Source organism: Cetorhinus maximus, chromosome 3 (genome assembly GCF_964194155.1).
Source record: "Cetorhinus maximus chromosome 3, sCetMax3.hap1.1, whole genome shotgun sequence".
NCBI classification, from domain to species: Eukaryota; Metazoa; Chordata; class Chondrichthyes; order Lamniformes; family Cetorhinidae; genus Cetorhinus; species Cetorhinus maximus.
This window is the reverse complement of record NC_135881.1, coordinates 149,134,280-149,149,392: the sequence shown is the minus strand read 5'-3', so window position 1 is coordinate 149,149,392 and position 15,113 is coordinate 149,134,280. Positions and strand designations below refer to the sequence as shown.

At 48.7% G+C, this 15,113-nt stretch overlaps 1 long non-coding RNA gene across 1 annotated transcript in view; it reads left to right on the top strand.

The window, feature by feature from the left end:
- LOC144673412 (uncharacterized) overlaps positions 1–15,113 on the top strand; it is a 161,333-nt gene that overhangs the window by 96,448 nt on the left and 49,772 nt on the right. The window lies entirely within an intron of this gene.

Here is a 15,113-nt window from a genome sequence, read left to right as displayed (position 1 = left end):
CACTCAAACACTCATGATATGTCTGTAAAACATACAAATGCAGAACAAAAGAGCCACCCTCAGCCATGGTAACACATCTGGTTTTAATTTTCACCATCATAAGATCACATAAAGTCAAAACAAAACGTTTTTCAAGCATAAACAAATAATAAGTCCCTAATCTTGGGCTAACACAAAAGCACCATTGAGAAACCCGTGGTGTGCCTAAGGTGCCTTATGCTTTCGTTTACGGGCACTACGTCTTGGTGCCGCTCCATCACTCAGAGTGGCATCTGAGACAGCCTGCTGACTCTGCTGTCCTGTTGGCCTCGATGACCTTGGCGGCCGTCCTCTGGCCCGTGGAGCCTGTGCTGGGCCCGCCTGGGAGGGATCTGCCAGTTCCACAGCTGGTATCTCCCCAGTTGTCGCAGCCTCACCCGATGAAGCGGTCACTGGGAGAGGGGCAGAGCAGCTGATGCCCTCATCCGGAGCACCATGAGAGGATCCCGCAGATACGACAAGCAGCTGCTCTGCCAAGGTGAGGTCGTCCCGGACCTCCGTGCTCACCATTGATGGGTGGGCAATGAGCTGGGAAGCTTGAAGCCCACACCATCTCCAACATTGGCAATGACCAGCTGTGCCCACTGGTGCTGTGAGGGCTTGCAGGTCCGAGTGTAACCCCAGGAGAAGCCGCTTGTTCTCCTGGAGGCACCCCCCCACCACGAGAGTCACCACTCTCTCCATGAAGGAAGCATGGCGCTCTTTCAGGAGGCTCATTGCATCACTGATGGTCCGTGTGAACTCCTCCACCACGGACATCAAGTGAAGCACAGCCTCATGCAACACTCCCAGATGCTCATGCACACCCGACCACATTTCCTGCAGCTGCTGCATTGCGGACGACTCCAGAGGCACATCAGCAGGCACCAACTGAGCATGTGCCTGGTCCCCTGCAGTCCTCTGACTGCTGGCACCATCTGCACTCTCTGTCTCTGCCAGCTCCTCCAGCGATTGTGAAGTGCCCTCTCCACTGTGCCCCGGGACACTAGCTGATGTTGCAATGCCCACTGAGGTGCTAGTATCTGCGTTGGTGCCTGCCTCGTAGAAATGGTGTGACACAGGTGACTCAGGCCCCTCAGGTGTGAGAGGGGGCATCTGCAATTGCTCCTGGCGGCCAGGCTCTGATGATGCTGAACTTAACAACAAGGACAGTGGATCAGTTAGCGTGCACACAGTGACACACTTCATCCCTTTCCCCTCTGGCTCATTATGTGCTCAACCTTCCAGAACTTATGGACACAAATATTGGTGGGGTGGCAAATAGTCAGGAGGATACACTTACATTACAGGCGGATACAGACGGGCTGGTCAGATGGCCTAAGGAATGCCAAATGGAATGTTATGTGGATAAGTGTGAGGTGATGCACTTGGGCAGGAGAAACAAGGTACGGGAATACATGAGAAATGGTGGGACGGTGGAAAGTGAGGAGGATCAGAGGGACCTTGCTGGGCATGTCGACAGGCCCGTTAAGGTAGCGGGACAGGTACATAAGGCGTTTAAGAAGGTAAATGTCATACTTGCCTTTATTAGCTGGGGAATAGAATATAGGAACAGGGAGAAAATGCTGTCTAGGCCACAGCTATAGTTCTGCATGCAGTTGTGAAATGCGCTTCACGGGAGGGATGTGATTGGGGTGAAGAGAGTGCAGAGGTCGCTGACCAGGATGCTGGCTGGTCTGGAAAGTTTGACTTATAAGGAGACATAGTATAGACTGGGGTTATTTCCCCTGGAGCAGAGGAGATTGACGGGTGACATTATTGAGGTTTATAACATTATGAGGGACATAGATAGGGTCGACAGAAAGGAACTTTTCCCCTTGGCAGAGGGATGAGTAACCTGGTGGTATTGATTTAAGGTAAGGGGCATGAGGTTGACAGGTGATGTGATAAGCAACTTTTGCACACAGTAATGTGGGGCGCACTGCCTGAAAGGGTGGTGGACGCAGAAACCCTCCTAACATATAATAAGTATTTGGATGAGCAGTTGCGATGCCATGGCATACAAGGCCATGGGGATAGTGGTCGGAAATGGAATAAGGCGACTTTGGAAGTTGCTTGACATGCGTATCTTCGAAGGGCCGAGGGACCTTTGTCTATGATCCACACCTCTGACTCTATCAGTCTGTGAATGAGCAATGTGACAACCATCAGTGTTATGGATGGTGGGAAGACAGAGAGGATGTCACTGTTGACCTCAAATACCTGGCCATTCACCGACACCAGTGGACCTGGGTGCATGGCACCTCTCAAGCTCCAGGGCCTCCTGCTCAAAACAGCTTAAAATCATGAACTGGGCCTGGCCGCCTCCAGTCCGTGAATGCTCACACGCATTGTGAGCATTCTTCTCCTGAAAAACAGAGAAGACCATTCATTGCCGCTAATCGCACATGGACTCTGCATACGCACCCCGCACCCCAACCACAGTGGCCCATCTCAGGCCTCCAGTGCCTCCTCTCCCCGTTACTGCTGATCAGTCACACAAAGATAGGACGCCTTCTCCCAACGCCCCCCCAACTGCCACCTTGGACACATTCTGTGTCCATCAGTTTTAGGACTGATTTAGGAAACACACAGTTTTAGCTCCCGTAACAAGGAGGCGCAACTACATGCAGCATCGAGGGCAGCAGGTGGCTCTTGGCCACGAGACTTTGAGGCTCCCCTTCCACAATCTCATCACTGTGAATAGGACATGTGTTGGAGTTCTGAGTATGCGCCGAGCTGCATCTACTGCAGGTTGCCCCCAGACTAGTCATGTGCGACTAAGAGTAACACATGGCGTGGGGGAGAACTCATCTCCTCATGAACCACTCAGGCTGATGTAAGCATGGGCACTATCTTTTTGCCCACCCAGCGTATGAGAAATGCCCAACATGATTCAATGTAGTCACGACAGTAAGACTTGTGGGGGGGGGCCTCAAAGGCTAAGGCTACCTGCTGGGTTAAATGCCCAATGCCAACATGGTACTCATCCTGCCAGAGTGCAAGAAATCATTGAAGCGCTTACGGCACTGGATCCAGGTGCGTCGCACCACGTCGCGGGAGCTCACCACCTCCTCCCAGGCACACCTCGTCATGTGGGGGGCCTCCTCCTCCCATCCTGGGGGACCAACACCTCCCGCCATGCTGCCACCTCCTCGAGGAGGGCAGTAAAGCAGTCATCAGAAAAGCGAGGGGTGCATTGGCCCCCCCGCTGACCTACCCTGCAGCCTGCCCTGCTCCTGTGGCAGCCCCTGCAGCCTGCCTTGCTCCTCTGCCCTTCCCTCCAGCATGCCCTGCTCAGCCAACCCCCTGCGCTGTGACCTGGAAGTGGTTATTGTGAGCAGCCTACAGGAGGCTTCCAGGCCTTCCTTTAAACAGACTGCCTGGTCGCCATTGGACCCGGTGGCCTGCGCATGCCCGCCACAGCCCGCACACTCTCGCGAATCACGTGCAAAATGGTGGCACGGCCCCAATCGTGAGTGCCAATCAGGTCCGCGCCCGCCCACGGCTGCTTCTGCGTCGCTTGCCCGACAGTCAGAAAATTCTGCCCGAAATCTCGAATTGCACACCGTCTCGTTGGGCTTCTTACGTGTTGGCTGAGAAAGTTCCCTTGAATGTAATTCAAGAATATTGTGCCCTCTGTGCCCTTCACACTATTTGTACCCCAATTGATATTCGGGTAGTTGAAGTCTCCAACTATTGCTGCCATATTATTTTTGCACTCAGAAATTTGCCTATATATTTGCTCCTCTAACTCCCATCCACTATTTGGGGGTCTGTAGTGCACTCCTAGCAATGTGGCTGCCCCTTTTTTATTTCTGAACTCAACCCATTTGATGCTTTATTTAATATATCACCCCTTCTCACAGCTGTAGTTGTTTCTTTAACCAAAAATGCTACATACCCACCTTTTTATCCCTCTCTTTATCCTGCCTGAAAACTCTATATCCAGCGATGTGGAGCTGCCTTTTTTGCCCCTCCTCAAGCCAAATTTCTGTTATAACGATGATATCATGCTGCCATGTGTCCATCTGTGCCCTCTGCCCAACTGCCCAAGCTCAGCTTTAGTTGCTATACTCCTTGCATTTACACATATACCTTTTAACACTGCCAAATTCCTGTTGTATACAGTTTTTAACCTGTGCTTCTGTCTTTCAGAGTCATTTACGAATTCCCCATCTTCCGTTCCCTGCTCAGAATTTGCCCTCAGGCTCCCTGTAGGTGTAGAACGTCAAGCTTGTACAGGTCCCACCTTTCCCAGAACCAGCCCCAATGCCTCAGAAATCTGATGCTCCCCCTCCTACACTAGCTTTCCAGCCACGTGTTCAATTGCTCAGTTCTCCTATTTCTATAATCAGTAATCCTGTGATTGCTGCTTTAGAGGTCCTCTTTTCAATCTCCTTCCTAGCTCCCTGAAATCTGCTTTCAGGACCTCATCCCCTTACCTACCTAAGTCATTGGTATCAACATGGACCACAACCTCTGGCTGATCACCCTCCCTCAGAAGAATGTCCTGGTGCCGCCCCTTGACATCCTTAACCTTGGCACCAGGGAGACAACATACCATTTTGGAGTTACGTCTACAGCCACAGAAACACCTGTTCCCCTAAATAATGAATCCCTTATCACTACTGCTCTTCCCCTCTTCCTCCTCCCTTCCTGTACAGCAGAGCCGCCTGTGTCTAACAATCACACAAGAGGCTGAAACATAAATATAAATGTGATCAAGTGACCAAAGTAATACAATGGCCTTGATATTATTCTCCTCAAACCTATGATGGGTGGATTAAACAAGAAGAAATTAAAAAATGATCCCAGCTAGCTATGTACGCATCTGTGACCATTTTGATGGTGGTGGGTTTTTGGCATCCGATAGGACACCTATGTGATGTATTTCGTCAAGTTTCCTCTATGTGATTGGGAGCCATACTTATATTAAGCAGCTTCCGCATGTACTTCCCCACAATTAGACCCTGCTGTTAAATTCAGCAGGAGCCCTGCCAGTGTCACCAGCCTTGACATGCTCCCCAGCTGTTTTTGCTCTTCCTCATACTCTCCCTGCCGCCCTGTCAATGTCAAACAACTGAAAATTCAGCTGGAGTGAAATATTGCATTTGTCTTATGTCATTAGAAACCATTCATATTTATGCAACTGTACACACTTTTAAAGGAAGAGGCCCCACGATTCCCAAGGATCAGTTACACTGGTGTAATGGCAGCACCCCCTCCACCAAAACATGTGCATGCTGATACTGCCCTGTATCTGTGCGTTGGCATAAATACCTGATGACACTGAAATATTGCTCTTCCTTCCCCAACTTTCGCGGGCTGGTAAAATCTAGGTGAGCCGGGCTAGATCAGCTCCCTGAAGTGGTCCCACTGTTACGGCATTTTGTGGATGGCGGGATTGGATCTGGAGAGGCTGCGCACCTCAAGGAAGCCGGTAGCCAATTTAGCTAAGTAAAAGGCAGCATTTGCTGATACCACAACTGCAGGAGGAGCACTCACTGCACACGCAGTCACAGTGCCTGTGATATCACTGCCAGAGCCATCACAGGTAACTGCCTGCATCAAAGAATAGGACCATCCATAACATTGAGCAGTGTAGAGATATTTTAACAAGTGAAGCATGAATAAAATGTGTTTGTCTGAAATGATGTGTGATCTCAATCTGACAGTCTAATACCATGGTTACGGATTGCAGTTTGCGCAGAATACTGATCCCCAAAACACCAGTTAAAATATCCTGTGATTGTGATTATGTGTTGACCTCACCTCCACGCTCGCCGCTTTGCTCCCAACCCTTCACTGCCTCGCTTGCTGCCTTTCTCACTGCCTCACTAGCTGTCCCGCTTCTAACCCCTCATTGCCCCTCTCCTGCTCACTGCCCTTCTCCATCACTGCCTACCGCTCGCTGCGAGCGAGGCAGCGAGGGCTCAGGAGAGGAGTGGTGAAAGAGATGGCCAAGGGTTCAGAAGGGTCAGTGAGCAGAATGGTCAAAGGTTGGAACCGGGGCAGTGAATTGGGTGGCGAGCGAAATGACGAGCGGGAGACAGCAAGTGATTGGCAGCGCGGCAGTGAGTGGGAAGCAGTGAGGGATCAGGAGCAGGGCAGTGAGTGGGAAGCAGTGAGGGATCAGGAGCAGGGCAGTGAGTGGGAAGCAATGAGGGATCAGGAGCGGGGCAGTGAGTGGGAAGCAGTGAGGGATCAGGAGCGGGGCAGTGAGTGGGAGGCAGTGAGGGGACAGGAGGGGGGCAGTGAGTGGGAGGCAGCGAGGGCACAGGAGGGGGGCAGTGAGTGGGAGGCAGCGAGGGGACAGGAGGGGGGCAGTGAGTGGGAGGCAGTGAGGGATTAGGAGTGGGGCAGTGAGTAGGAGACAGTGAGGGAACAGGAGGAGGACAGTGAGTGGGAGGCAGTGAGGTGTTAGGAATGGAGCAGTGAGTGGGAGGCAGTGAGGTGTTAGGAATGGAGCAGTGAGTGGGAGGCAGTGAGGTGTTATGAGTGGGGCAGTGAGCGGGAGGCAGTGAGGTGTTAGGAGCGGGGCAGTGAGTGGGAGGCAGTGAGGTGTTAGGAGCGGGGCAGACCAGTGAGTGGGAGGCAGTGAGGTGTTAGGAGCGGGGCAGTGAGTGGGAGGCAGTGAGGTGTTAGGAATGGAGCAGTGAGTGGGAGGCAGTGAGGTGTTAGGAATGGAGCAGTGAGTGGGAGGCAGTGAGGTGTTAGGAGCGGGGCAGTGAGTGGGAGGCAGTGAGGTGTTAGGAGCGGGACAGTGAGTGGAAGGCAGTGAGGTGTTAGGAGCGGGGCAGGGCAGTGAGTGGGAGGCAGTGAGGGGACAGGAGCGGGGCAGTGAGTGGGAGGCAGTGAGTGGGAGGCAGTGAGGGGACAGGGCAGGGCAGTGAGTGGGAGGCAGTGAGTGGGAGGCAGCGAGGGGACAGGAGGGGGGCAGTGAGCGGGAAGCAGTGAGGTGTTAGGAATGGGGCAATGAGTGGGAGGCAGCGAGGTGTTAGGAATGGGGCAGTGAGTGGGAGACAGTGAGGGGACAGGAGCGGGGCAGTGAGTGGGAGGCAGCGAGTGGTATACAGTGAGAGGGCAGGAGTGGGGCAGTGAGTGGGAGGCAGTGAGTGGTAGACAGTGAGGGGGCAGGAGTGGGGCAGTGAGTGGAAGGCAGTGAGTGGGAGGCAGTGAGGGGACAGGAGCGGGGCAGTGAGCGGGAGGCAGTGAGTGGGAGGCAGCGAGGGGACAGGAGGGGGGCAGTGAGTGGGAGGCAGTGAGGGGACAGGAGGGGGGCAGTAAGTGGGAGGCAGTGAGGGGACAGGAGCGAGGCAGTGAGTGGGAGGCAGTGAGTGGGAGGCAGTGAGTGGGAGGCAGTGAGGGGACAGGAGCGAGGCAGTGAGCGGGAGGCAGTGAGTGGGAGGCAGTGAGGGGACAGAAGCGAGGCAGTGAGCGGGAGGCAGTGAGGTGTTAGGGGTGGGCAGTGAGTGAGAGGTAGTAAGCGGGAGGCAGCAAGGGGGCAGGAGCGGGGCAGTGAGCGGGAAGCACCAAGTAGGTGGCGGGTATTCAATGGGCGCACGACCTATACGTCAGCAGTGAGAGTAACTGCGTGTGCACTGGTGGACAGAATAGGTGCCAACTTCCTGTTCCAGTTTGGTGTCAAGCAATACAGTGTACGTAAAAGTCCTACTAAAGGCCATTTTCCATTGCTATCAGAATTGGGGAGGTCGCCAGCTAAATACAGATGGCCTTCAAGCAGCAGCCAGAGGGGGAAGGCTCCATGGGCTAAAGGAGGGTTCATGGACCGGGAAGGCAGCACCCAAGGCCCCAACAACTTCTTTAGAGGGGTTCCCCCTGACTCTTGGCTCTGTGAGTTTTTCTTTACTGTCTGCCTTGCTGCTGAGTTCTCCTGCATTCCTCAGCAGCGACCACCATTTCTGGTCGTGCTGCTGAGCTTTCAAAGTTAGTAGAGAGCATGGGGAGCCTGCCCGTCACCCTTAATTGGATGGCAGGCCCACAGGCAGCCAATTAGGTGGATGCAGACTCGAGACCAGCGTTTTACCCCTAAATCGGGGTCCTGTTACCCCCATAAAATTCAGCCCGTTGTATTGGAGCAGGTCTTTTTTATTCACACATTGGGTGTGGGTGTCACTGGATAGCCCAGCATTTATTGCCCACCCCTAATTGCCCTTGAGAAACCGAGTGGCTTACTGGTCCCTTTCAGAGGGAATTAAAGACTCAACCACATTGCTATGGGTCTGGAGTCATATATAAGCCAGACCAGGTAAGGACTGCAGATTTCTTTCCCTGCATGGCATTAGTGAACCAAGTAGGTTTTTGTGACAATTGACAATGGGCTCATGGTCATCATTAGAGTTTTAATTCCAGATTTTTTATTGAATTTAAGTTTCACCATCTGCTGCGGTGGGATTCAAACCCAGGACCCTAAAGCATTAACCTAGGTCTCTGGATTACTAGGCCAGTGACAATACCACTATACCACCACCTCCTCTTCCAAAAGCCAAAACTGCTACAAATTGCAGCAGTAGTCAAGCAGAGCAACAGACAAACAGCAAACTGTTTGGCAGACTGTAGTGAAAATAGAAAAGCTGGAAATACTCAGCAGATCAGGCAGTATCTGTGAAGAAAGAAACAGAATCTTCGGGTTGGTGAGCGGGGATGGGGCCTGCTTGCTGACATGCAAAATGACACGCGGTGACGTCAGGCGCGCGTCATTCAGATCTTGAGTTTGGCGGGCACACCGGCGTCGGCTGCGCACCCGCCGAACTGTCAAAGGCCTATTAAGGCCATCTAAACAGCAATTAAACTAATTAACGGAGCTGCCCGTCAAACCTTAAGGTTGGTGGGCAGGCGAAGAGCCCAGGCGGCCTTCGCATTTATCATGAAACCTCACCCACAGGTGGGATGAGGTTTCATGAAGGTTTTTAAAGTTTAATAAAAAATTTTAATAAAATTAATTGACTTGTCCCAGCTCATGTAACACTGTCACATGAGGGGACATATCTTTAAAAAATTTTTTCTTTATTAAAATTTTCAAAAATCAAACTAATCTGCCTCAGGGAGGTTTCCACACGAAAGAGTGCAGGCCCCGACTCGGCCTACTCCCCCCGCCTGCACAAAGAGCGCACAGCGCTTCCGGGTGCGCATCACACTGGGCGGGTCTTCATTGGCCCGCCCATGTAAAATGGCAATGCACAGCTGATCGCGGGCGGCTTTCGGCTATGCGGCCGCCCACGCCCGCTCCCGTTCAACCACCCCACCTAACGGGGAGAAAATTCTCCCCAGTGTTTCACATTGATGGATTTTTGTTAGATTTCCGATTTCAAGGGTATGCAGTACTTTGCTTTGTGTCAGACTCAAGTGATTGTCAGATATATGTAATAGAGATTGGTGAATGATTCTATGCTGCTTTAAAAACTTGTTTTCAAGTGCAGGTCATGGCAGAGACAGGCAACACAGGACGCAGCATGTCGCAAAGGGGCATAGACGAAGGTCTGAAAATCTTATGCGAGTAACCTGCGAATCTTCCATGATGAGAAACAGCATGGGGAGGAAATCTCAAAAGAAATGGTTTGTCTTGTCATGTGGGCAGAGGTGACAGCTTCACTGAGTGCTGACTCTTTCACTACAAACAATGCAGATAAAGTTTGGAAGAATTTCAATTACCTGCGAGGCCAAACAATGTAATCGATCAGCTGCTGCCCCAATTTATTTTTGCACTGTGGGCACCAACACATTTTTTACCATCTAGCTGCACGACCAACTACACAGTGCACTCTGGTAAGGGGCCACTGACTCAGCAACTTACAACAGGCATTGCCGTCTCTCCTAACATGCAGAATAATTTAATCAAAAAAAAATTCATTTGTATACCGCCATTAATGTAAAAAAACACTCCAAACTGCTGATACCTTTTTCTTCATTTTATCAGACCTATAATTTAGCTGTCTTATGCCACCTAGATGACAGACGCCAAATGCTATCTAAAACCTAATGACACATTCTTGCTACAAGTGGCACTTATACACAGACCCTCTTAGATTTAGGGAAACAGAAAGGACATGCCAACATTGAGGAGCATGCCATCCATTGCTGCAGGTTGAGCAGTTGCTGTCGTTGTTAGAGATGATGGATTCATGGGACAGTTTAATGGCAAGATGACACCCTTTTGACACAACAAACAGGCCATCGACTTCCACATCCTTCTCTGTATCCTTAATCCCAAAGGGATAAAGTTTTTCCATTCTTAGAATCAATCCTCTCACTTTGCAGATCCATCACTGGGAGCAGGAGATAAGGAAGAGGATGAAGATGGTGAGGAGGAGGGAGAGCAGGAAGGGTGGCATTTCCTCATCATCTATGAGAATGATGATGATGAGGAAGATGATGACAACTACAAGGCCACCCATGATCTCCTGCAGCAGACTCCAGCCCTGTGTTCCTCCGCCACATCCCTCCCCATGTCACCTCAAATCGAGTTCACAGGTTTGCAATATGTTATCAAAAACCTGGCCAGTTTCTCTAGTGCATCCTGTAGACTGGACGCATTGGAGGCACGGTGCAGCTTCCAAGTTCTGAAATAACATTGTGCAATGTTACTGGTAAATTCCAAGGAGCTCTACACCGATGCAACTGGTGGATTTTGGGAGGGTCTGAATTGTGACAGGAACTCAAGCATATCAATTCTGGGGCAGAGGGCTTCTGCCATTTTATACAGGCCAGTATAGTGAGGAAGCATGATCTTAGGGTCAGGAGCACTGAAAATAATAAGTAATATTGGGACTAAGATTATTATTGTCAAACATTTCTTGCTGGATAACATTGGTCATGGATAACCATACTTTACGTTAGCTTTGAACCCTTGCTTTAATCCACTCTAGAAACATTGTTAAAATCTTTAAAAAAAATACTGATACAGTTCATTGTCCTGCATTTGCCCCTGAGCAGAGGTACAATTGCTGTGAGCATGTTGCAAAATCCATCACATTGCCTGAGGAGAGACTACAGGCAAAATATTTCCAGTTAGAGTTGCAGTCAGTGCTCATGGCTAATCTTATAGAAAAGCTTAAGTTAAGGAAAGAAAAATCATGGCACGTACAGCTGAAGGTGACAGTCTTTCTGTTTTAAATACAACAGTAAACTCTAACATTTGCTGAAAATCTTTAGTGTCCCCACAACCCGAAGAAATGAAAGAAGTCCACCTCGTTCATAATTACCTTCATAATTATCAAACTACCTTCAAACCAGTCGGGTGCTCATTGAGCTGTCAAAGTGAACACCAAAGATGCCTTTTTGTAGCTGCTTCTGGGTTTTTCTCTCTCAGCCATCTCCTATCCATTATGCTATGGGCAGGATTTTTTGCTCGGCGTGCGGGCGCATGCCCGACACACCCGAGTGTAAAATAGTACGCAATGTGCGATATTTCAGTCAGCGGGCATGCGTGAGAGTCGGCATCATGCCCGCTGACAATTAAAAGGCCTATTAAGGCCATTAATGTAGTTACTGACCTGGATCTTTCACTGCCCACCCAATGTTGCGGTTGGCGGGTGGGCGAATCGGCCAGGCGGCCTTTGGAATTTTGAGGAATCCTCATCCAAGGGCAGGATAAGGTTTCCGATATTAATTTAAAAAAAAAATGTTTGGGCAGAATTTTTATGATCTATATGTTTAGGTCAGTGAGTCCAGTGTGTGGACATTTTTTTTTCGCAATTTAAAATCTTTATTTCATAGTTTCAAATTCTTCAGCTCCCTGAGGCAGCTCTCTGTCTTCAGGGAGCTTTCATTGCGAGCTCCCCCTGCGCCCTCACTGACCTCAATGTGCGCCCTCTTCCTGCCCCCATCCCAGTCATTAATTGGCCAGTAAGTATGAAATTACGGTTGGGAGCCAATCGCGGGTGGTGGGCAGTTTCGCAGCAAAAATCAATATAAATTGTATTTTGAATAAAACACTTGCAGGATAAATAAAATCCAGGATTCAAAGCAATGTCCTTGCTTTTAAAAGCCCGATCATCTACTAACTGAGCTACCCAGGCTGTGTAAAAGCTCCCTGCATAAAGCTATAACTCATTGGAGGAAAAAATAGCATTCAATATATTTTCCTCATATATTTTGTTTATTTTCATGCTGTAAATTATTCTGGATTGTAGCAAGTTAATTGGAGTTCCGTGCAGGGGCTTTCACCCCTCTTTATGTGCAGTCATTTCTCTCTCAACACCCCATGCACCTTTTTAGACCCAGAGTGGAGTGGGTATCAGGCATGAAGGCTTAGTTCACTTTCTAGGACTGTTTCCTTCCAGTTCTCAATTAAACTATGTAAAACACATTCAAAAATTCCATCATGTTGCCAACCAGAAAGGTGTCAGGAACAATTGTGCATGTGCAGCTGGCTGGAATATGGCTCAAGTGCGAATATGTAACTATTCCTGATGCCTTTCCTGCCAGTGGCAGGAGTTACAGTATACTTGTAATCCATTACCTTGTGCTAACAAACCAGAAACTGCAATAAATGAACAATCTGTTAGTATAACTTATTGAAACTGCCATTCATTTTCAGATGAATGGAACGCCTACTGTGCTGAAACGCATTAGCACTTGAAACTCAGCCAGGCATTCAGAGTGATGACAGCTGTCCAAATTCACTGGGAAGGAAAGGTGCTTAAACCAATTTCAAAGCAAAGTACCTGTCGATCAATGAAAGGGAGCAGGTGGTTAGATTTTTTCAGATGGAGAGTTCGTTTAAGTATCAAAACCAGAATGTAAATAAGCAGGTGCTTAAAATTTTTCAAGTGCCAAAACGAGGCTTGTTTTTATAAGCAAGAATGATTTAACTCACAGTAGAAAAGATGACAGCACAAGCTGATGGGACATTTTGTTGAATTTTTCCCTGCATTATGGTACTTTCTCCATTGGAATGCATGTGATCAAATGCACCAGTCTGGTCAATGTAAGGGTCAACTTGCCTTTAAAGAACAGATCCTATGATAAATCACTGCATGAGAAATGAATTACAATGCCGCACCAGGACAAAACGGCCCATTTGATTGGCACCCCATCCACCACCTTCAACATTCAGCCCCTCCACCATTGATGCACAGTGGCAGCAGTGTGTATCTTCTACAAGGTGCACTGCAGCAATTCACCAAGGCTCCTTCAAAAGCACCTTCCAAGCCAGCAACCTCTACCACCTAGAAAGGACAAGGACAGCAGATGCCTGGGGACACCACCACTTGCAAGTTCCCCTCCAAGCCACACACCATCCTGACTTGGAACAATATCACTGTTCCTTCAGTGTCGCTGGGTCAAAATCCTGGAACTCCCTCCCAAACAGCACTGTGGGTGTACCTACACCACATGGACTGCAGTGGTTCAAGAAGGCAGCTCACCACCACCTTTTTCCCAGACAATTAAAGATGGGCAATAAAAATTCTGGCCTAGCCTGCGACTTCATCTTAGAGTCTTAAAGGAATTGGCTGCTGAGATAGTAGATGCATTGATTTTAATTTTGCAAAATTCCCTAGATTCTGGAAAGGTCCCATCAGATTGAAAAATAGTGACTATAACTCCTCTATTAAAGAGGAGGGAGACATAAAGCAGGGAACTATAGGCCGGCTAGTTTGACATCTGTCACAGGGAAATTGCTGGAATATGTCATTAAGGGGGTTATAGTGGGGCACTTAGAAAATCTCAGTGCAATCAAGCAGAGTCAACATGATTTTGTAAAAGGGAAATCAGGTTTGACTAATTTATTGGACTTCTTGGAGGAAGTAACAAGCAACTGGATAAAGGGAACCTGTGGATGTGCTGTACTTAGATGTCCAGAAGGCATTTGACATGATTCCACATAAAAGATTATTGCACAAAATAAGAGCTCATGGTGTAGGGGGTAACATATTACCCTGGATAGACGATTGGTTTGCTAACAGGAATCAGAGAGTAGACATAGATGAGTCATTTTTGGGTTTGCAAGCTGTGATGAGTGGAGTGCCACAGGAATCAGTGCCGGGGCCTCAACTATTTACAATTTATATCAATGACTTGGATGAAGGGACCGAATGTATGGTGGCTAAATTTGCCAATGACACCAAGATATGTAGGAAAGTTGTGAGGAGGGCCTGAGTCTGCAAAGAGACATAGATAGGTGAAGTGATTGGGCACAAATTTGGCAGGTGGAGTATAATGTGGGAAAATGTAAACTTCTCCATTTTGGCAGGAAAAATAGCAAAGCAACATATTATTTAAACAGAGAGAGATTGCAGAATTCTGAGGTACAAAGGAACCTGGGTGTCCTGAGACATGAATCACAAAAGGTTAGCATGCAGGTACAGCAAATAATTAGGAAGGTAAATAGAATGTTGTTGTTTATTTCAAGGAGAATGGAATATAAAAGCAATTATGTTTTGCTACAGTTGTACAGGGTGTTGGTGGGACCACATCTGGAGTACTGTGTACAGTTTTGGTCTCCTTATTTAAGAAAGGGTATAAATGTATTAGAAGCAGTTCAGAGAAGGTTCACTCGACTGATACCTGGAATGGTGGGGTTATCTTATGAGGAAAGGTTGGACATGCTGGGCCTGTATCAATTGAAGTTTAGGAGAATGAGAGGTGAACTTATTGAAACATATAAGATCCTTAGGGGACTTGACAGGGTGGATGCTGAAAGGATGTTTCCCCTTTTGGGAGAGACTAGAACTAGGGGACATAGTCTTAAAAAAAGGGGGTCTCCCATTAAGACCAAATTGGGAAGAATTTTTTTTCTCTCAGAGAGTTCTGACTCTGCAATTCTTTTTTCCACAGGGTGGTGAGGGCAGGGTCATTAAATATTTTTTAAAGCAGAGGTAGATAGATTCTTGATTAACAAGGGAGTCAAAGGTTATCGGGGGTAGGCAGAATGTGGAGTTGAAGTCACGATCAGTTCAGCCATGATCTTATTCAATGTCGGACCAGGCTCAAGGGATTGAATTGCCTACTCTTGCTCCTAATTCAAATGTTCGTAAGTTTACCTTTCAGAATGTTCCAGACTTGTCAGCAGGCTTTCCCTGTTTTTCACAACTCCAACTGTTAGCTTACCATGGAATGGATGGTCCAGC